General features: G+C 38.0%; 1 protein-coding gene across 4 annotated transcripts in view; it reads left to right on the top strand.

Annotated features, from left to right (window-relative positions):
• The window catches only part of LOC127510688 (gastrula zinc finger protein XlCGF7.1-like), a 201,910-nt gene that overhangs the window by 120,117 nt on the left and 58,790 nt on the right, over positions 1–23,003 (top strand). The gene's annotated exons all lie outside the window — the stretch shown is intronic.

The following is a 23,003-nucleotide window of genomic DNA, read 5'->3' as shown; positions in this document are numbered from 1 at the left end:
TGTTCATTCTTTATTTCTTTTATGCAACTTATAATTTTACATGAAACATTAAACATATACAACATATACAATAATTTTTTCATCATGTAAAATACATAGCTACATTACATAAAGTACTTTTACAACTATTTACAACAGAACTTAGGTTTAACATCAGAAAAACAACATAACATAACAGTATATAAAACAGAACAAAACATATTTGTGTACACTTTCATTCAGCTGAGCAGGGAGACGCTGGTGGAGCTGCTGGACCTGGATGGGCTTCAGAGACCCTGGTAAGGCCTCTCTGCCGGTGGGACATCAACTGGGACGAGTGCATATTTCCACTGTCCACTGCATATCTACCAACAGGTTTGCCTCAATCGATGGCTGCCATGTAATGTATTTTTTGAAAGGGGAAAGAGTAAAAGAAATTAACTCACAAACTCGAATCAAACCATAAAATATTTGAACACAAAACATACAAAACAGATCTATGGTCCATTCAAATTTTGTCTTGGTCATCATAGCTTTAAAATTATTGCCCGTTACAAATAGTCATGCTCAGCAGGTATATTTTAAGATATGTCAGTGCAGGTTTCTTTTAGCTAAAACAACTGACACAAAAAACAAACAAGGTTAACTAATTGCTACATAGTTTAACCATACATATTTTGGTCCAGTGTCCCGTCGTCGCCGGCAGTGAAGCATGTCAAAACCCAATAGAAAGTCATAAAACTTTAAAATGGACACACAAACGTCAACTGTCAGCTGTCTGGAATTGGGATACTTTTACACTTGTGCTGTGATTAGACCACTTTTGGGATGGTTTTGTTGCGCAGACCTGGCAACCCTCCACTCCAAAGCCCCACCCCTTTAATGCACTCCAAAGTGTGTAGCCCCTGAATTGGGACACAGCTTACAAATACACATCATTAACCAAACACCCCCACACTATTTCCTTGTCAAATCAAACCCCTTAAAAATGACTATATTACTCACCCTATCCTCCGTCAGTGTTGCATTTGTTTGGCGTGTTTACCGCGGTGTCTGGTGCATCGCTTAAATTCTTCCGTGCTTGTCTCCCTTAAGTATTCCCATAGTTCCTCCCCGACCCCGCCTAACTAGAGCTCAATACCACAGTTATTTACAGATAATACCATCTATCTGAAGCACTGCAATGGAAATCACTATGAAGTTGTTACATGTGTTAAACATAATATTCAAGAAAATGTGCAGAAGAATACAACATTTAAGTGGATTACAAGAGCATCCAATTCCTCCTTAGTTTGAGGGTTGTCTGGCTGATCGTCAGTAATTTGCATTATCTCTTTAATGAGTTCATCTCTAATGTCTTCCTCCTTATAACTATTCCTGTATCTAGGATCCATTATATTTATCATCCAAGACAGTGAACATCTTTGCTTGGAGGTTTTTTTTTCAGCTCACTATCTTCTGGCGAAAGGTCCAGGAGATCATTGGTCAGCAGAGTCAGCACAGGTTTAACCAATGACTAAGAAACAACTTTCTCATTCGATAAAACATCTGTGAATTCTGCAACTGGTTTAAGTGCTGTGTTTATCGACTCACACTGCAATGTCCTGCCATGTCAGGTTAAGATGTTTATGTCGTCGGTCATCCAGCGCTCTTTTGATTTGCGGGTTGATTTTCACCTTATTTCCCACCTCACATTTTTCTCATCCTAATTTTACAAGTTACAAATTACAAAACACACGCACAGCACTGACTGTATCTGATCATCACAATGTTAAACAGACCCAGGACAAGACCTCTACCTCAGACACACACCTGGAATGTTTTCAAAGGCTGAAGAGCAGGCACTGGCCAAAATCGGGGCGAATTTTTCCCCAAATTTTTTTAAACATGTTTGAAAATTATTGGGAGGTCGGGAGATGCTTGTAACACACTTGGATCGTAATTCCTCTCACACAATGTTTCCTCACAAACAAGAAGCTGTTTCATTCTGTCCAGCTGCAGGCCATCATTGACTACCAGGGGACAACGCCAGGGTGCTGGAGAATAGCCTGTTTACACTGGCCACCTGTATCCACCTACAGGAAAGTGCATCCTCGGAGATGGTGGGTATTCTTTTTTGAGTGCCTCATGACCCCAAAAAAACAATGCTTCAACAGTAAGCATTCCTGTGCGTGGATCCTTGTTGAGTGAGCCTTCGGGATGCTAAAAACAAACTGCCATTCCATTTTCTTTAAGGCCCTGGAAGTCAGCCCTGCCTTGTTGCTTGCTGTGCTGTGCTTCACAACCTGTCTCAATGATGATAACCTACCTGAAATCCGGAACAGAACAGTGCAGGAGTGCCTGCTCTTCATGAGCATGATTACCTGCTAGAAATAAATGTTTTATAAATCAGTCCAAGACTCCTGTCGGGCCTCCTCGAGGCCGCACATGGTAACTGGGGATATTACAGCCCCAGGCAAATTGACGGGGGATCTTGGAGCTGCTAAAAAGAGGACCAGCGGCCAGGTAAACTGTTGACATTCAGAAGAGACAAATCCAGAGTGAATCTGCTAAAATATTGTTTAGTAGCTTTAAGCTTAGAGATTGACCTGCTATTAGTTTACTTGTGTTGTTTAATGCAATGTTTAATCAATTGCATTGACTCAGAATGCCTAATGTTGGTTTTATTGCTTGAGTTAGGCTACATGAGAAAATGATTTTTGTCTACCACATGTAGGAGATTTAATGCGGATGCGTTTTTTTTATGTCAAACGGATCGGGTACGGAATAAAATTAGTGTTGCTGTCAGATAACAGGTCGGGTGTTCTGTTAATAACTGCGAGCATGGGCGACATTAGACAATATTTTTCCCGATGTGATCCGTCAGCTCCAGTCCACTAATTTGGAGCGGTTAAGGCCCGGGTATACTTTATTTCCCACGTTCCCCTCCGACTCGCGCACAGTTGAGCGCACAAGTCTTTCTAAGGTACTCCTTTGCCCCCTGAGAGCGCGAGCCTTTCAAAGATACTCCTTTGCCCCGAGTGCGCAAGCCATTCAAAGATACTCCTTTGCCCATGAGCGCGCGAGCCTTTCAAAGATACTCCTTTGCCCCGAGTGCGCGAGCCTTTCAAAGATACTCCTTTGCCCATGAGTGCGCGAGCCTTTCAAAGATACTCCTTTGCCCATGAGTGCGCGAGCCTTTCAAAGATACTCCTTTGCCCCATGAGCGCGCGAGCCTTTCAAAGATACTCCTTTGCCCATGAGCGCGCAAGCCTTTCAAAGATACTCCTTTGCCCCCTGAGCGCGCGAGCCTTTCAAAGATACTCCTTTGCCCCATGAGTGTGCGGACCTTTCAAAGATACTCCTTTGCCCATGAGCACGCAGGCCTTTCAAAGATACTCCTTTGCCCCATGAGCGCGCGAGCCTTTCAAAGATACTCCTTTGCCCATGAGCGCGCGAGCCTTTCAAAGATACTCCTTTGCCCCCTGAGTGCGCGAGCCTTTAAAAGATACTCCTTTGCCCATGAGCACGCAAGCCTTTCAAAGATACTCCTTTGCCCCCTGAGTGTGCGAGCCTTTCAAAGATACTCCTTTGCCCCCTGAGTGTGCGAGCCTTTCAAAGATACTCCTTTTGCCCTTATGAGCACGCGAGCCATTCAAAGATACTCCTTTGCCCTTATGAGCACGCGAGCCATTCAAAGATACTCCTTTGCCCCTTGAGCGCGCGGGCCTTTCAAAGATACTGCTTTGCCCCTTGAACTCGCGGGCCTTTCAAAGATACTCCTTTGCCCCATGAGTGTGCGGGCCTTTCAAAGATACTCCTTTGACCCCTGAGTGTGCGGGCCTTTCAAAGATGCTCCTTTGCCCCATGAGTGTGCGGGCCTTTCAAAGATACTCCTTTGCCCCATGAGTGTGCGGGCCTTTCAAAGATACTCCTTTGCCCCATGAGTGTGCGGGCCTTTCAAAGATACTCCTTTGACCCCTGAGCGCGCGGGCCTTTCAAAGATACTCCTTTGCCCCATGAGTGTGCGGGCCTTTCAAAGATACTCCTTTGCCCCATGAGTGTGCGGGCCTTTCAAAGATACTCCTTTGACCCCTGAGCGCACGGGTGATGTAACTGAGCACATGCAAGAACGTACAGTTGTGTGTATGTACTATATTAAACAGCACCATACTGGGAATAACTGCTGTTGTACAAGTTGTTACCTCATCTGTCCATGAATAAATTTAGATGAGATAAACTCATGACCATTTCTCACACATTCTGTTTTGTTTCAGATCAGCCATCAGTGGTTTACCAGTATGGAGGCCAGCCAAGACCAACTCTCTTGTTCATGCTTTTTGTTGCCATATTGTCATGATCTCTGCTTTGATTTGTTATGAATTCAGTTCTTTATTATTATTATTATTATTATTATTTTGTAATGTTACATCACAATAAATAAATAGCAGAAAAAAAGCAGTCTCTGCGTCCGTTTTAAACCCGTTCAAAACACACGCCACCTTTCAAAATCCTGCGGAAACCTACCAGTACCACTCAAATCAAAAAACATTACAAGCTTACAGTTGTGAATCGGGCTAAGGTAAGGAGATAGTTTTACATACTCTGGCTGGTTATGTACTTGCTCAATAATTGATTTTGGATAATTTTTAACCAATAAATGTTACAAACTGCAGCTTTAACAATATGTTAATTAATGTATTCTGTAATGTTACAGGTAACTAATAATGACAAGAAGGTAGTTTAAGAGACTTGACTTTACTCCGTCCATAGAGGCATTTTGTCCCCATAATATAGGTTTTACCAGGATCTCACACACACACACACACATTCTCTCTCTCTGGCCATTTCCACCTCATATTAAGATACGATTTGGTCGATTGGATCACAAGTGGATGAGGGAGACACATACCGTTTAAACCTGGTGTTTTAATCCATCTCTTTTGTCCACTTTCAACCACTTATGACCTGATTTCTCAGAGGGGAGGGTCTATAGGTGGATTAATATACCGTTTTTTTCCAGATCTTTCAATCTAATGGACAAATTAAGCTCACGTAATTTATATATGAACGCTACCGGAGATGACGAAAAAACATACTGAGAGCATCATGCGTGTGTTAGAAATCAGGAATGGTGAGAGACAGGGTTTCTACAGGTTTCATCAAATCTAATTTAATGCTTTTTAATGCCATATATATATATATGTCGGTAAATGTCGATAGATGACGCCATAAGGCAATTAGAATACTCATCATGTCATTGTTGCATTCGCATTCTGCCAAGTGTCAGCCCTTTACATTCGACATTAAGCCTTCATTCACTTGTACGATTCTTGAACGATTCATGTAAAATGTATGATTCATCTTTTAATTTTAAATTCTTAAATTCGATCAATAAATTTAATTAGAATAAGACACTAAGGGCTGTTACCAATCAAATTAAATAATTTACAAATTTGCAATAAAAAAATTACAACTGCATTAAATAATGTTATGGGATTTTAAGAAATGTTGGGGGGAAAATGATTAAACAATTAGAAAATTAAACTAAACCACCAGTAACTGTCAAGTAACCATCTTTATATGTGAGTCATTCATTTGAATGATTCATTCCAATGCCTGGTTCATTCAAGAATGAGGCAGTTGTTTATGAATGGGTCATTGAATCTTTGACTCAACCGATTCATTCAAAACACTTAATCATTCTGTAATGAAAACAAGGCTGAGTGTTGCACTATGGTTCTGCTGTGATCTTTGTTTGAAACTGTTTTTGCTGCTAAAAAAGAACAAAAACAGTCAATGTTCCTTCTAAAATGTAAGTGACTTAATATTAACTATTTGTTAAGTGAACAGTTGTATGAAATCAGTGTCACGTTTTTAATCGTGACGGTAGCCTATTTAGGAAAACAGCAGTCTTGGTCGTGTGATTTTGCTTACCTGTATCAAGTTATAAAAACTTATTTTTGTGTGTGCTTCGCTCATGTTTCCATTTCTCCTCGAGATGGTGCGCGAGCCTCAACAGCGCAACCTTGTTATCGTCACTACATTATACAGCCTACAATATATATAATATATATATATAATATATTATCCACTATGGATTGCTACTTAAACTAAATGTAATAAAATCAGTAATTCTCGTGTTTTTTGTTGTTGTTGTTTGTTTTTTGGTATTGACATTTTACACTTATCCCGGACTATTTGACAAGCGTTAGTGTCAAGCCCTGACATGTTAAACCAGCGCTAAAATTCTGATTTATAATCAAGTTGTCTGACAAAATCACCATACACGTAAGATAAAGACATTTGCTGTGATTTTGGCTATATATACACGTAAAATGATCACTCAGGTTAGAAGCAATAGTATCTATTTTATTTGTTCTCTGACAGAGCGCACAGCCTCAACTGAATGCACTGCTCCTCTCAGCCACTCACTGAACAAAGCAGACGCAGGTACGCCTGCGGCAGGAAAGCAAGATCTTGCGCTCGTGCGGCAGTACCGGGGAGTCTCGGAAGCTAGATCAGGTTAACAAGTATATTCGTCACAATGCGCTTTCTTGGATAAAGTCACAAAAGGGGTCTGAAGAGTCGCAAAGTTGGCAACACTGATTCAACCTTCCGTCTCCAGGTCCCAGCCCGCCGCTGTCCAAAATGGCGTTACGGCAATTTTGCACCGGCCAGAGGCAATAACCAAACTGGTTCCGTGTGCGTATCACACCAATGTACATATTTATTATCTATAGCAAATCAAAGTTATTAATTATGAAGGCTATATTCAATATAAACTGGTATTATTTTCCTTCAAAACTATCTAAAAAAAATTAATGCCAGTAGGAATAAAATGTAATCCCATTTAAGGCCTTAATTTTCGCAAAATCCATTTGATGACTTTTAATGCTTTTTAATGCCCAGCGGATACCCTGGAAAGAACATTGTGCTTGGTACGTTTTTCATCTTCAAACCAAACTTGAGTCTTCAGCCGACAAAGTTTAAATAAAAAAAATAATAATAAAATCTTGCTAACAGAGACAATGAGGAAGCAAAGATTCAGTCAGAGAGGGTGCATGTGGAGAGCTCTACAAAGACAACTCAGATCAAACCAGAATCAGATGAGAAAAAAACTTCTGTAGTCAGTCTTTGCCCACCAGGTATGTAGGCTACATAAGTTTTATCTGCAAACATAAAAAATAATTTCCAATAACAAACTTGCATCATTAACATCTAAATATACAGTTAACGTAGAATAAGGATTTTATTGATATATATAGACATTTCTAAGTCCGGAGGTGAAGCTCCAGTACAGCCACGGCTACAGGTGTTTCCAAGAACTCTTCAGGGAGACAGAAAAATAAGCTTTAACAGTGAATGGTACACAAGTCACCCCTGGCTAGAATACGCTACAAATGCTTCTTTTCCTTGTTACAAAAACTATATGTCTACATATTTGGTGCACCAAAAGTGGCTGCAAATTCAAGGTGAAATGTATCCAGATGCTCCCAGAGAACTTCAACAGTTGAGTGTCGCTACTTAAGGGACAGGTTGCCAGCAGTAGTATGAGTCCTAGAAGAAATAGTTGCCGAACAAACTGGGGAAAAGTCAGTAGATGCCCATGGCCTTCTGTTTCAAATTGACTAAGAGTTATTGAGTTTCTAGCAATATTTAAAAAAAACTTTTTGGAGATGCCAAATTCCTTTCTGACATCTTAATGTCTTGATTTAGCAAAAGCAGTGGACCTAGTGTGCAGGCACTCGTTTGCACATTTTAAATTATAGAAATGAGCAGGTATTTGATGATGTCTGGACAACAGTTTTGGGTATAGCTGAGCAGTGTATGGAAACCGCTCCCAAACGAAAGAGGAAGCTAAGCTCTAAGCTAGAAGCAACTTGTGTCATGTCCACAATAGGAAGTCAAGCAGCTCTGAGAACCAAAGGGGTTTTCAGAGTAGGGATATTTTACCAGGTTTTGGACATGATGCTAGATGAGCTAAGGACTAGATTTTCAGATCAAAACTGTGACATAATGAGGGGTATCCAAGCTCTAACTCCATCTATTGAAACATTCTATGAAAAGGATGTTTTTGTTTTCAGACTTAGCTGTTTTTGTTGCGCTGTATAAGGATGTTTTCCAGGAATTCTTTAGGCTGTGTAAAATTGCAGCTGCAACTTCTCCTGCCACACATTTATGTTCAAACACCATGTAAAAGTGAATTTTCATAATAACCAACTTAATGAAACTATGTTGACGGGATCATATTGTATTTGAGATGAGTCATGACGGCAAAATCTGTAAACCATCTCTTGCGGGAAGCTTCCGCAGCCTTGGAACAACGAGAGCAAAACATCACAAGTCAGACTGTCCAAGCGTCAAACCCTTGTTAAACACCATACAGCCGCCCTCCATTGGTACGGATACAATTTCAATCTGGACTGTGATCAAAGCTGTAGGAAATTTTAAATCATAAATATGTTTGTATGTAGAATATAAAAATGTACTTGCATCTCAAAATGAAGACAGACAAGATGAGCTGTTCTTGGGAACCACTTATGTTTATCTATTTGTGTGTTTTGTGAAAGACTAGAAAGATTAGGGGGAAAACCGGGACTAAAGTAACAAAGCGATGTTCCTCTGCTAATGTGGTGACTTTGTGTGTTGCAGCATTCATTAAAACATGTTTATAATATGTTATACCAACCGAATATGCCAAGAGTTAGTTCAGAAAAACAGGTCTGATTCAGCCAGATGTTTATGAGAGGGCGTTTCTGTATTTAAAGTATTTAAAGGTCCCCTTTAAATAGGGACAGTAGCATCATCAGAACATGTGAGACTTAAATGATTCTGCTGTAAGAAAGAATTGTACAAAATTGGGAGACTAAGGTCCTCCCTTCCTCCCTGTGTCTCCATCTATCCTTCTATTTACTTCACAGAAATGCACTGTTCCACTTGGGTTTCAAAAATTCAAATAATTGCAAATTATTTCCAGCTAGTGAGGTCAAAAAACGCATTCTGATGACGGAAGTGATCTCTCGCGCTTATACTTCAACGAGACCTCACTAGCCGGTTGTGCAGGGCAGTTGGACATAGTGGTGTTTTAGAGGTAAAAAGTTATATAAATACTGTTCGGTTTCTCGCACAAACCGATCGTTTTGTGTCTTAGGACATCAATGTGTCGTCACGAGCCGCAGGGTTTAATTTGGATTTGTCTGTGCATGTTTTTTTTTTTTACTCTTATAGATGGAGTTCCCATTGACACACATTATACAGCTGACAGACCGCAACGGTTGGAGTTAAAAATCATCATTTGTGTTCTACTGAAGAAACAAAGTCACCTACATCTTGGATGCCCTGGGGGTAAGCAGATAAACATCAAATTTTCATTTTTGGGTGAACTATCCCTTTAAAAAAAATTGGTAAAGTCTATATAATATTTGTCAATACATCACACAACTAATTACTTAATATACACTTTTTACACATAAATTGCTAGTAATAATTACAAGGAAATTGCAAGTAACACATTGAGTTGAACATGAAATTTTAAAATAATAAGACTGAAATAGTATTGTAAAATGTTTTCCATGATCTGTTTTATTTACAACTTCGAAAACTTCTTTAAAGTTGTTTTTTTTTTAAGTGTATAAAGGGTAATATGAACTTTTCTGTTATTGTATGATCAAAATAGCTTTTAGTTAGTGTAACAAATGATTGCAATGAACATAAGTTACTTGTCACTGTACTGATGTTAGAACAGCTGTGATATAATTTTGAGTCAAACAGCACACTAGAAAATTTATTCATGTAGCTACTACCTACCCACAAACTAATCACAAGGTCTAATATTCAGCACAACCGCAAAATCTTCAATAGAAACTTTTTAAAGTGTCAAACATAACTGAACATTAAATACAAACCGGTCTTTCGTTTTACTTAAAAACACATAAAATAACCCTTAATTTCAACATTTACTCTTCTGATCCAGCCCTATGCAAAGCATGTTGGGAATTAAAAATTTACTAGTTTCAGTTACTGCTGCAGAAATTATTTACATAGTCCCAACTCAAAAAGAGAGAGTAAACTTTAGTTTTACATATTTAAGTAGACTGGACAGAAATTATGTAGTACTGCAACTCAATTTAATTAGGTAAATTTAACAAACAGCAAGTATCACTTTTTACAGCATTAAACACACTGTAATACACTGAACATTCATAAATATTAAAATTACATTTAATGTATTATAATAATTTCCATATAATTCATCATTTTAACAATAATTCATCATTTTAATAATAATAATATTAAGATTTTAACAATAATTAAAATCATACACTCCTTTTTTTTAACAAATGTCTTTGATTAGATGAGTGTTAACTGCATATATACGTTTTCAATATTAAAAATATATAATAAAGCCCTGTATTCTTGGCACTCAGAAATAGCATATACATCTATTATTACCAGCAAGCATATGGTAAAGCAAACAAAGTCGCATCTAAAATCCATATACCATCAATACATGCATGTTTGACCTGTTTAGTTCTACTAAATTTAAGTTCTCTGCTTTGCAGACAGAGACATTTGCTTGCATTTATTGAGAAAATAACTAAATTACATTAAAAAATGTACATTCATTAAAGTTGTTCTTCACTATGTTCTTGATCTTGACTCCTACTTTGTCCCCCATTTTGAGTCCCCGCTGTTCCTTTGAGGCAGGATGACAGTTTTTTGTAGACGTCATAAATACCCACTGAGACAAGCAACACTACACTGAGGATAGAGATCATGACGTAACTTGATAACTGAAAGAAAAAAGAATACAGAGAATTAATTTAATAGTTCTATTCTGTTCTATTCAGAACAATCCCATAGAGTATATGATACTTACCTGAGACTGATAAATATATTTGCGAGTCAAATCTCGTAGCTCTGTCTCATTTCGTATGCCTTCAGTAGGTTTACACCATGACCTGTTAAGCTGATTATCAAACACATAAACTCCCTTCCAGTCTGTCATGCCACAAGCAACATAATCACCATCAAGTAACAAGATGAAGATCCACATGACAGGTGGAATCAGACAAGATGCAAAAGCTTTAGGACAGTTCCGCTGAGTATCATCATTTGCTTCAACACAACAACACCCACGGCTGAAAGGTCTAAACAGGATGTACATTAAAGCAAAGATAAAAAGAGCAGGACCAATGAAGATGAACACTGTTAGTAGTGCATTCAGCTCATAACTGCACGGACATAGAAAAAATTCGATTTCAATTATCTGCTCCAATCCCAGTAACAAAAGGCTCAATGGAAAAGAGCTGAAAACGTCACTTTCAGTCAGAAATGTATGTACTTTTTCTAGAAGTTCTTTTTTTTTAGACACTTTTGAGGGAGGTTTGGTGACGCTTTGGGCTGCTTCTCTGTCTTGTAATCTGTAGTTCGGTTCCATATTCCTTTCAATGAAGAACATAAAAATTACTTTTCATATTAGTGTGAATAATGAAATCTTTATTTTTTGAATATACACACAGTGAACACTCTGCAGAACAAAAAGAATATGGTGATTAAAAATGTGTGCTTTTATATTAGTTACATTAGCATGTAAAAGCTCTAAGAAACACAAAGTAAAAATATTTACCTGGGTATAAATAATGCCCAAAAAAAACAAAAATCTTATTACACTTACGGTAACACGAGAATAATCTGATGAGCCTGATCTTCTTTTGTTCAGCGATCCAATCTGAAAGTTGTTCAGAGAAAGCTCTGTTTTGTACTTTGTGTGTTAATATGTTAAAACCATTTACTGGAAAACCACAAAGACATCAGATACGGTCAGCTTGTCATGTAACTGCTTTCGATTGGTTTTCACTAAAGACATCATAATGATATCTGCATACCATCAGTTTTAAGTCAAGAATCCTTACATTTCTACTCTATAAAGAGCAAGCCAGAGAGAGAGAGAGAGATGGGTGTCGGTCATTCTAAAGTATATAGTTAACAATACAATTAATTTAAGAATAATGCTTGTCCCTTGAGTGTTCGGTCACAGATCATGTTAAAAACAGTTGTGGAAAAGTACTTCCAAGGTCCAATTCAGAGTAAGAAAGGTTGTTCAGATGTGCACTTTTTTTTTTTTCCCCCATATGGTTCATTTTTACGTCATTGTGTAATATTTGTGTGCAAGATTTCCACTGGAAAATACTTTAGCAGTGTTTTAGTACTTTCAGTTTCAGTCTCTTTCATCTTTTCTTCTCACTGGTATGAAAACATTGTTTGACATACAGTACGTCACTGTCAACAGACCAAAGAGCACAAAAGATTTTTTATCTTATAATCACAATCACTTTGGCGAGACACAGGTTAGATACTAACAATCAGGAAGCAAAATAACATTTGAATCTAAATGACATTACCATTGACATTGGTTTCACGTTTGCTTTCATCTTTACACTGCAATTAAAACAATATATAGCATAATAAAAGTTTAAGACAAACGTTGAACCTTGGTTTAAATCAATCAATTCAATATTATTATTATATTAAATTTTTTAAACTAAAAAACTATTGTCAGTATTTTTAAACTAAAATTTGATTGTACATATAACATTCTTCAACTGCGTTATTTTATTGTTTTATAATGTTTCCTGGGGTGCACTTACAATGTTCGTATGCTTTTACATCAAATATTGTCATAATTTAGAAATAAAAGGCATTTCTGCTACCCTGATTTTAGCCCTCTGATTTAAACACTTTGATTTAAAGGGCGTGTCTGCTGTGAGACTTCGGTGTAAACACCCACTGCTGTGATTGGCTGACATCTTTGCATATGAAATAGCTAAGTATTACTCTCTCGAAAACTTTTAGCATGTTTTTACTATTACAGCTCTTAAGGTTTACTAATCATGAAAAGTTTTAATTATAGCATTATATTTAGATCGTGGCATGAAAGGTTGCAGTGATGAGCATTGTAGCCGATCAGACATGTAGTTTAGCACATGAAAGCAGTAACAGCTCCAGCACACGGTGTTTGATTGACAGCTCCAGCGATCGTAAAGGGAGCGTTCTTTGTTTGCTTTCTATATAGAATTTAATTACTGTTTAAATAACAGATTATTTTCATCCTACTAAGAGAAACAACGTGAAGTTGCTTGTTTAGTCACTGGTTTGATTTACTAACACAGACACGTCATCTCATTAACACCCCAGTGGGTGGGGCTAATGTTGCAATAATGAAGTAGGCATTGATCTTTTCTGCGGAGGTGGTGTTTCACCTACATATGTCATAGATAGACACATTCCAGGACCAGTCGTTCACTGGGCCTGGTGTCAATAAAAGCTTTTATTGGACTAACAAAGTTTTCAGTTCTGAAACTTACAGGATATTCTTATAGTACGATGACCTCAATCAAAATCTCAAGGAAAAGTTGCTATCTCAATTCATGACCCTTTTAAAATATGAAAGTGGATTAAATCATTTTTGGATCTTCGACACATATGTTTGGACAGCCTAATTGGTAAAAACCATGCCTTCACCCCAGGCTTACAAGGTTTTCTCCCAATGGAAGCAAAAGTGTTTCATTTCCATAAGAGACTTTTATATTGATAATAAATTTGGTTCATTTACTCAACTTAAATTAAAGTATGATCTTTTATCAACAGATAAATACATCAAACTCTTAAAGCTCTAAGTAATTGCAGTCCAGCGGAACATGATGCTGTCTCTTTCTTTTATGCTCTACTAGACAAGATAAACATGAACACTGTTCATATTAAACAGGAATGGGAGAAGGAACTTGTTATAGAACTGTCTGGGAATGTTGTCTTAATAAAATTTACGAATGCTCTTTTAACGCTAAACACGCTGTGATCCAATTCAAAGTTATCCATAGACTTCATTATTTGAGGACCAAACTACATAAGATTTATCCAAATGTATCCTCTACATGTAACAATGTAAAATCTCAGAAGGTACATTGTCTCATGCTTTCTGGTCATGTCATAAAATTGGGCTATACTTAATCTTAATTTATAACTTCTTAAGGGCTCAGTGGTAAGAATAGGTGTGTGCTTCGACTAGTCTTAGATACTGTTATTTTAACTAAGAACTGTAAAACTTCTTAGTGTCATGTACAGTTTTTATTTCCATTCATATATTCTTTTTACTTATTTAGTTATTAAACTTATTTCCACTGACATGTATGAACGTGGGTTGTCACAAGTATGTATGTATATGGTATGGGTGTGCATCTTGAGAGACAAAACAATGGCAGAGATATTTTAAGATCTGTCAGTACGAGTTGCTTTCAGTTAAAACAGCTCAAACATAAGCCTTGTCAAGCTTAAGCCTTGTCTGTGAAACCAGGGGGTAATATTGTTTTATTGCATGTTTAATTGCAGTGTAAAGATGAAACCAATGTCAAGTCATGAGGGCTTTGCTCTAAGCAATACAATGTTTGCAGATATTCAATCCATATCAATAAATTTAGATTCAAATTTTATGTTGCTTTCTGATTGTTAGTGTCACAACAAAGCGATTGTGATTGTAAGATAAAAAAGTAAAAATATCTTGTGCTCCTCGGTCTGTTGACAGTGACGTACTGTATGCCGAACAATGTTTTCATACCAGTGAGAAGAAAAGATGAAAGAGACTGAAACTAAAAGTGAAACAGATCACTTAAAGTTGTGTTTGTATAAGAGGATGATTAAATAAGGGAAGAGAACTCAATGAAAATATACAGTATAGTCAGATATCAAACTTTTATAGTATCTACCAAAATGATTGAGTTGCTTATAAGAAAGTGTGCTAAAACACTGCTAAAGTATTCATCAGTGGAAATCAGCACACAAACATGACACAATGAAATACCAATGACATAAAAATGAACCCTATGAAATAAAACATTTAAATGTAAGTTAACAACTTTTTTTTTTTTTTTACATGATTGGAAAAAACCTTTTCTTACTCTGAATTTGACTTTGGAAGTACATTTCCACACACACATGCACACGAAGAAGAAGAAAAAAAGTTTTTAACACCTGTGACACACAATTCAAGGGACAATTAATTGTATTGTTAACTATACACTTGACCGACACCCGTCTCTCTCTCTCTCTGGCTTGCTTTTTATAGAGTAGAAGTGTAAGGAATCTTGACTTAGAACTGATGGCATGCAGATATCATTAATGAAAACCATTCAAAAGCAGTTACAGGACGAGCTGACTGTATCTGCTGTCTTGATTTTAAAAATCACTGAACAAAACAAGATCATGCTCATCAGATTATTACCGTAAGAGTAAAAAGATAATTGTGGCATCGCAAAACTGGTTGTTATAGCCACAGTTCTTGATTTTTGGATGTTACAAATTTCTTGATATGACAACTGTGATCAAATCTAATGTTACTAAAAGATTTTAAGAGCCAATTTAAGAGGTACTTTTTTGGGCATTATTTATATCCAGGTAAATAATAGTGCTTTGATGTGTTTCTTAGAGCTTTTACATGCTAACGTAAGTTTGTTTATTTTTAAAGCACCTTTAAAACAGCCACAAGACTGACCAAAGTGCTGTACATGAGTAAAGTAAACAAATACAAAAATATTAATATATATCATGGGAGTTTCCCCCGAGGAGGCAAGGGAGGCAGTGCCTCCTCAAAAAAATAGGATGAGAAAATACTCCATATTACATATGAAACAACACAAATATTACAAATTATGACATTAAGTCAAGTCACTCGTATTTCTTAAGGAACACTGCCCAACAGCGACACCCGCCTCTTGTTGATGTGCGCGTTCTGCGCGTCAGTTTGAATGAACAAATGATGGCGTCAATGGGAAGACTAATTGAAAAGTAAATAAACAGATCACCCAGTTAGATATAACTGCTTTATGTCACGTCAAAATCAAACTTGAAATGGACTGAAAGCATGATGACTGGTTTTTTTAGTGCAATCAGCTTGGTGCAAATACATCTTCGTGTCTGTGACAGACGGTGTTTACGGAGCATGACTGATGATCCAAAATAGCCTAAGTTGACAATTAAAAAGAAAAACATCAATACACAAATAAAATATATTGTCTAAATTATTATTGCCTTTAGTTATTATTTTGGAATGAATGTAGAAATGCTTAAAACACTAACTTGATGAGATTGACTTGGTTTTGATAAATAGAACACATTGTTAATGTAAAATTACAAAATAGAATTGTCTTTGGTTTCTTTTTTGATGTAAAGTAATGTTCATTTAACAAGGAAGATTAAGAGTAATGCATGAATTTACATTGATTAATAAATAAATAAAAAATGTGCCTCCTCATTTCAGAACACCACTGCACGCCACTGATTTTATATATACATATATAAAACATAACAATGAGCAATACCTAACATGTATTAAATCAGACAAATAATTAGGAGCAAGATTATGTAAACATTTATACACAGATAGAAGAACTTTAAAATTGATCCTAAATTTAACTGGAAGCCAGTGAATGCAGGCATTTTCATCCTCTTCAGGAGAGAGCAGTTCCTTGCGCCGCCGAATTGGTGCATTTCTTTGAAATACAGGTTTGTGCATGTTTTATTTTATCTATAAAATCATTGCTGTGCTGCAAATCATTTTATTTTATGAATAGCAACATACAGGTACGCAATGTCAGTCACCTAACTGACAAGTGTCGCATCGGTCTTTTTGGATGATGGAAACGCCTGATCCCTTGCATAAAACACATTATTTTATTTCTAAAGATACTAAGTTAAATCTAATTACTTAAGATTTTAAAATATGTTCTCAGAGATGTGCACTGTTTGTTTATGGGCAGGTTATGGAGTCAGTCACAGCTGTATGTCCTACACCTTCCTTTCCCTATTCAACTTACGGAACGAACGCGGCGCCAGTTCCATTATTTCCGTAGGTTGAATAGGGAAGGTGTAGGACATACAGCGTAAGCTTTTTGAAGAATACAGAAGGCGGTCTGGCGGAAGCACTTGCGAGGCGATCATTTGTGTTTATAAAGCATATTCATTTTTATTTATTTTTTTTAGAAAATGACCGATCGTTTTGCTAGATAAGACCCTTATTCCTCGTCTGGTATTGTTTAAAGCCCTTTGAAGCTGCACTGAAACTGTAATTTTGACCTTCAACCGTTTGGGGACAATTATAAAGTCCACTATAAGGAGAATAATCCTGGAATGTTTTCATCAAAAACCTTAATTTCTTTTCGACTGAAGAAAGAAGGACATGGACATGACTAAAATATACATTGTGCTATAGGTATACTATTGTATTTTCATGAGAACAGTACATGTAAACGGACTGTTATAATGTAATTACTATTTCTAGAGAAGTGAATGTGTGTGTGTTTAGTGGGCAAGTTTTTGAATTGAATCGGATTGAAAAACGTTCATGTAAACACCTTAATTGATCCGATTGAGCTCGATCCGAATGAAATTTCGATCGGATTGGAAGGGGTGGTTTATTCCTTTCTAATCCAATTCAACAGCAAAAAAATGACCATGTAAATGTTTGAATCTGACTACTTTCTCAATAGTATTCAGAAGTCTTTGGGGCACATGCAAAATCTGAAAACTTCTTTAGAACAACTCTTTCCCGCCAATCTTGACTCCATATCTTCATCCAGAGATGGCGGGTTAATGGCGGAGGAATGGGCATCAGAGTAATGTGATGAAGCCACACAGGATGTTGTAAAGCTGCTTGAAATCTTCTTGGTTGGCCGAGTAAAGAGTTGAAAAGTTCACGAAACGAAAACGTTGCTGATTTATGAATGTGTATGACAACAGGGCAAAAATAACGATGAGCTCTGTTGGTGTCACATCCATGATTGTCTCTGCAAACGTGATTGATATGACGTCACACGCATTTTAATCGGAATGTATATAAAACACATATAAACGCATATTTGAATCAGATTACAATGTTTAGAGTACATGTAAACAGATCTGCAATCGGACGAAAATTGGTGCATGTAAACACCAGTGTAAGTTCATTGGCCACCTGTTCAGTGTAACCAAAGATGGCGTTCAATGTCATCTACACTGGGACACCAGCTAATCAACTGATGGCACCTCTGAATGTTTGCTATCTCTTGCCTCTAGACAGCTCTCTAGGGAAGAGCAGTCTGCTTTTGGAGGAGACCCTCCATGCGGCTCTGAAGGGAAAACATGGGATGTTGTAGAGCGTCACCCCCACTGACCAATTGATGATAGCAGTGCTATTGTAACCACTCAGCATATTCAAGAGTACCTGAGAGACACAAGAAGACCAGATACATCCACTGAAATGGTTCCAATCCAAACAAATTGTCTTCATTTGATCATCCAAATTCATAAACATCCACAGACTGTTTCCTTCTGTAATGCAAACCAATCTGCAAAGGATCTGTAGGCAGAGTCATTCAGCAGGTCTCTACAACCAAAGTCCAGCAGCTTGATGCCATGGGGAGCTGTGGAAATCAGCAGGTTCTCCAGCTTGATGTCCCTGTGCAGGACTCCGCGGCTCTTGCAGGGCGGTGATCAGCTGCACCAGCACTTTCTTGGCCAAGCTCTCATTCAGACAGCCGTTCTCCACGCAGAAACTCTTGTCAAAGATCTTGGCAATGAACTGGGTGTTCCAGGATCATGATGTAATGAGTGTGACGGTCAGGCCACGGACTGCAGAACGTTGGGGCAGGCCGAAGCTGAATTGACCCGGGTCATCTGCTCCATTATATCCAGGGCTGAACGCAACGGATAAAACAGAACAACAGATTCACGCTGGAACGTACAACTTTCAGCCTCTCTTGGGTCCTTTCTTTAGAGATGTACTTGATGGCAAAAATCAAAATTTCTAAAGGATGTCTGAACAAAGGAGGGAAGAAAATGTCTTACTGGCAGTTCGTCAGACATGCGTATCCCAGCATACACAGAGCCGAATCCGCCTCGTCCCAGCAACGGGCCCTTCGCATATGCCTCTGCAACATATGTCTTCAAGATAAATCAGTTTCTAAAGCTGTAGAAGAACATTACTTTAATGCAGTTTTTACATCCAACAGCTAAAAGACATTTTTAATGACAAATTTAATAATTGAGTCATAACTTCTTTAACGTAAGTCTATTCTGAACTCTGCAAGAGTGTGTAGCAGGTCTTTTAAAGTGGTCACATCAAATTATGTTACTTTTTTAAACTTTCTATTCAGCCTTTAATTGCAATTGAGCTAGAATCATGACAAGAAATAAAATATTTCAACTTTGGACATTTAGTCAATCATTGTACAACATATACACCATAGGTCACTGACAGGTGGACCGCGGTCCGGGTCCGGACGCAGAAGCCGTCCCATACGGACCCGGACCTACAGCCAAAACATAAGGTTATGATTTAAAACCTGACGGGGCGCTTCTATTTTACTGGCGCAGCTTTTCTAGTCTTTACAGTAGTGGTTTAGCGGATGATGAAATGCACAGACCAATTGCATTCGAGTTAAGCTATCCCACGATACCACTCAGCCAATCAAGTCCGCGCATCCCAGGCGGTAAACTTTGACTCTACAGTGCAGACAGATGTGAGAGTTAGAGGCAAGTTACACATGAAAAGATGGTAGAAAGAAAAAGAAAGATAGCGATACATGTAGAAAACAAAGGGAGAGAAACAGACAAGTGAGACGGAGAAAGGGAGAGATTTATTGACTCTGTCATTAAAACTCAACGCTGATTCATAACGCTCCGAAGCTTCCTGAAGCAGTGTTTTGAAATCGGCCATCACTAAATAATGTTATTTTGGTTTTTTTTGGCACACCAAAAATATTCTCGTCACTTTATAATATTAATATTGAACCACTGTACTCACATGAACTGATTTAAATATGTTTTTAGTACCTTTATGGATCTTGAGAGAGGAAATGTCATTGCTCCCTATGTAGGCCTCACGGAGCCATCGGATTTAAACAAAAATATCTTAATTTGTGTTCCGAAGATCAACGAAGGTCTTACGGTTGTAAAACAGCACAAGGGTGAGTAATTAATGACAGAATTTTCATTTTTGGGTGAACTAACCCTTTAATGTTATGAAGCGACGAGAATACTTTTTGCGTGCAAAAACAAAACAAAAATAATGACTTTATTCAACTATTTGAAGTAGTGAACTCAGTGCAGGCTTCCTTGTTTACGTCCGAACGCCAACTCAGTATTGGCCGAAGCTGAACACGTGAGCAGCGCGACGCATGTGTGTGATGCTGACACAGGATCCAGCCAATAATAAGTCAGCATTCGGACGTAAACAAGGAAGCCCATCATGTATGATCTCTTTAGATGCAGATTCACTGCATTCGAGTATAATAAATTTAAAGTTTTAGTTCACAAACAAACACACAAAAAAATCCATTCCAAAAAAAAGAGACATTGAACAAAATCTCAGTCTTGATCAGGTGTCTCGCAATAACTGACTTTTTGGCGTGCTCAACAACAGCATCAGTATCTGCCTACTCATTCATCATTTGTTATTATTGGGGAGATGAAAGGGTCTGTGGCTCTTACCATTGGAAAAAGCATAACGGCTAACTTGGATCATGTGAGTCACATCAGCCTATCATATAATGGCTGTGACGTCAGTGTACAGCGTTCAGAGTTTTATGACAGTCATTTACAGTTTACGTTACACACAGTTTCCTGTGGATTAGCTCGTTTGTCTTGTGAATAATAATCAGTGGTTCGGAGTGCCAAAGTCACGTGATTTCAGTAAACGAGGCTTCGTTACATCATAAGTGTTTCAAAATTTCAATAGTTCACGTGACTTTAGCAGTTTGATACGCGCTCCGAACCACTGATTTGAAACAAAAGATTCGTAAAGCTTCAAAGCTTCACGATGGCTCCACCATCAACTGGGTAAGACAGTATACTGCACCAAATTTCACATCCAGTCTGTTGATGTTAAATCACGTACATCAACTTATTTACCATGAAATGCGCCTCCAAATCCCGATGATCAATGAGCAAATGACGCACACTCTCTTTTGTCAGATACTTTTTTATACCGTATTAGAGAGGGTCACATCCTCACTATACCCCACCAGATTGATGGACACTGTTGCATTGGGTTGGACGCTGCCTACATTTTGTAGCTTGTTGCATCTTCCACACCGGTGAAATCTCTTCTTGCTGCCAAGCCTGGGATATCGGGCACTGCTGAGAGATGGTAGCCTCGACAACACGTATCTTGGCCATAACCGTGGTCACTTCTCCATCTAATAAACGAAGTTTATTTCTGATCCCAAGTCACTCAAAGGATCACTCTTTTGGATTTCACTATACCGTGTGGTGGTCAGATTTGGTTTTCCTTGAAATTGTCTGGTGCTCAAGTTACTTATTCTATATGTACGTCCAAGAACAAGCTTTCCAGTTAAGCTTTTCCAAAGCTGTACTTTCATCTTGCCAGTTGAATCTTCTATATATGGCACATCTGTGTCTCCTCAAGTACTCCATTGTAGTCTACAATTTCAGTTCCAGTACTTACATGGACGACTCTTGCCTCAATAGCACCAACCTACAACAATAAAAAGACAAAATTCATTAGTCACCAACTTTACCAATACAGACTCCAGACCACTGACAGGTAGCCAATGAGTGAACCACTAATATTTAAAGCAAGAGATCAAATATTTGTGTTGTCATTTCCATTGCAGCTACAAGTTCTGAATCAATAACCACATGCAAATTATAGGTTCAATGATGACAATTAACATAATACCAAAAGTGGCACATTTGATGCATTACAATAATCAGCACTTATCTATGCCAGCACATTGTCAACTGTTCCTGTTAAATCATTTGTTCTAAGTATATATTCTCTTTTCCTCCCTGTTTTCACAGTTGGAGAATAGTTGTCCATGGGGGCATTGATGGCTTTAGCAGCAAAATGATGTTCCTGAAAGCCAGCAATAACAACAGGGCCTCAACTGTACTGTACTGCTTCTTGGAAGCTGAGCATGTTTATGGTCTGCCTCAGCATGTCTGCAGTGACCATGGTGGGGAAAATGTAGATGTGGCAAGGTTCATGCTTGAACATCCTGATCGGAGTCCTGGTAGGTGCAATAAGTCAGAAAAGTACAAAGTACTACAGAGTGTTTTGACTTGTTAATACAAATCTGCAGCACTGGTGTTAGTTGAATATTTCAATACTTAATATCTGCAATGTTGGATTTTATTTTATTTTTTAAATCCCAGGTGTTTATTGTTGTATCAGATTTAGAAAACGATTGGCTGTTGCTTTATAAATGTATTCATCTTTTCTAGTCAGATTAAGCAGTGCATATTTCCATTGTTTGCAGTTATTTTGTTGGAAGTCTGCCTTTTCTGTTAAATTATGATTATTGAATGTGTCCATTTTCTGTAAGAGCGCAAGAGCTACATCACGGGCAAGAGTGTCCATAATCAATGCATAGAGAGGCTATGGCGGGACTTATCATCCATATCTATAATGCGGCCTTCCAGCACCTAGAGGACTTCGGAGCTCTTGACCCAAACAATGAGGTTCACATCACATGCCTACACTTTGTGATGCTTCCAAGGCTGGACTTGCATCTCAAATTCTTTGCTGACACCTGGGACCGACATCCCCTGTCTTCAGAGGGCTACAGGTCTCCCCAGCAGCTGTGGGTGGCAGGGCTACTTGTCGCATTAAAACAGCTTTCTGAAGCGGTATAGACAGTTCCAGATGTACATCATTGTTGATTCTTGACCAATTTTTATAATGACCAGTTGTTTTACTAATTATTAATGTAGTAATTCTCATAATTTGTTCTTATAGGGTGATATGTCTGACTGGGGAATTGATTGGGATGGACCAGTTCCTGTTGAGGATTCGAGGCAACAAACTGACATTCCAATGACGCAAACAGTACTTCGAGAGATGCTAGAGGCCCAGCTCCAGGGTAGCATTGACCCTTTCAAAACCAGTGAAGTGTTTGATGTGGACATTTACCAGGAGGCACTGAACCTCATTGTGCTCCCATATGTCTAACTCATTTCGGTTCAGAGGATGTGGATTCAGAACTTTTTTT

Source organism: Ctenopharyngodon idella, chromosome 4 (genome assembly GCF_019924925.1).
Source record: "Ctenopharyngodon idella isolate HZGC_01 chromosome 4, HZGC01, whole genome shotgun sequence".
Classification (NCBI taxonomy): Eukaryota; Metazoa; Chordata; class Actinopteri; order Cypriniformes; family Xenocyprididae; genus Ctenopharyngodon; species Ctenopharyngodon idella.
Note: the sequence above shows the minus strand (reverse complement) of the source record. Positions and strands in the feature narration are given on the sequence as shown.